Here is a 1,271-nt window from a genome sequence, read left to right as displayed (position 1 = left end):
TACTTAAAAGCTAAATTACTTGGAATATTTTCAAGATGATACTCTATTTCATTATTTTATTTTTAGGTGATTCCTCCTAAGGAGTGGAAACCAAGACAGTGCTATGATGACATTGATAATTTGCACATTCCAGCACCAATTTCAGCAGGTGGTCACAGGGCAGTCAGGACTGTTCACTCAGTACAACATCCAGAAAAAAGCGATGACCGTGAAGGAGTTCAGGCAGCTGGCCAACAGTGGCAAGTGAGTAGAATCAGTTTGCTATTTCTGTTTCCTTCAAATATTTATGTAAATACATTAAGAAACAAAGTAGACAGAGCTGTTTATAATGAAAAGCAGGAGTCTCCCATGCAGGATCTTTCAACCTTCATTTAACCATTTCTGTCTTCTGTTCTTTAGGTGGTTGCCTGAACATTTAGCTTAGTGTTAAAGAAAGAAATTGAGATAAGAGAGTCACTTGAACCCGAGAGGCAGAGGTTGCAGTGAGCTGAGATCACATCACTGCACTCCAGCCTGGGCAACAGAGTGAAACACCGTCTCAAAAAAAAAAAAAAAATTATTGGCCGGGCATAGTGGCTCATGCCTGTAATCCAAGCACTTTGGAGGCCAAAGCGGGTGGATCACCTGAGGTCGGGTGTTAAGACCAGCCTGACCAACATGGTGAAACCCCGTCTTTAAAAAAAATGGTTAGAAATTAAAAAAGAAAGAAATTGTTCTTCATTTTATTATCTCATTTATAGTGGCTATAAATGGAACTTACCTTATAGTTGCCATGAGTTTTTGATTCTACGCATGATTCATATTTGTTGGGTAATTTTTTTGGTGCGTGTTTGGCAGCATTTAATCCTTAAATGATTTTAGAAGATTAGTACTTTTAAAAGAAAACCTTGAATGACTTGAAAGGCCACCATTGCATTTGTTATTTATTTCTGTGTAACAAATTATCCCAAATCTTAGCTGCTTAAACCAACCTATAATTTCTGAAGGTCAGGAATCTGAGAGTGGCTTAGCTAGGTGGTTCTGCCTCAGAGTCTTGTGAGGTTGCCATTAGGTTGTTGGCTGGGTTATAGTCATCTGAGCATTTAACTGCGGCTAGAAGATTCTCTTATAAGAGTGCTCCCCTTACATGGCTTTTGATGAGGTCCTCAGTTCCTTGTCATATGGACTGCTCCTCATGTCATGGCAGCTGGCTTCTCCCAGAGCAAGTGATCTGAGAGAGATAGCAAGAAGGAAACCACATGTCTTTTTCATGACCTGTTTCAGAAGTGACA

The 1,271-nt window shown here is 39.7% G+C and overlaps 1 pseudogene; it reads left to right on the top strand.

Annotated features, from left to right (window-relative positions):
- Positions 1-66: 66 nt before the first annotated feature.
- Positions 67-1,271, top strand: part of LOC108299317 — a 4,334-nt pseudogene continuing 3,129 nt past the window's right edge.

This window comes from Cebus imitator, unplaced genomic scaffold (assembly GCF_001604975.1).
Source record: "Cebus imitator isolate Cc_AM_T3 unplaced genomic scaffold, Cebus_imitator-1.0 Scaffold5140, whole genome shotgun sequence".
In the NCBI taxonomy this organism is placed as follows: Eukaryota; Metazoa; Chordata; class Mammalia; order Primates; family Cebidae; genus Cebus; species Cebus imitator.
This window is presented reverse-complemented; position numbering and strand designations above follow the sequence as displayed.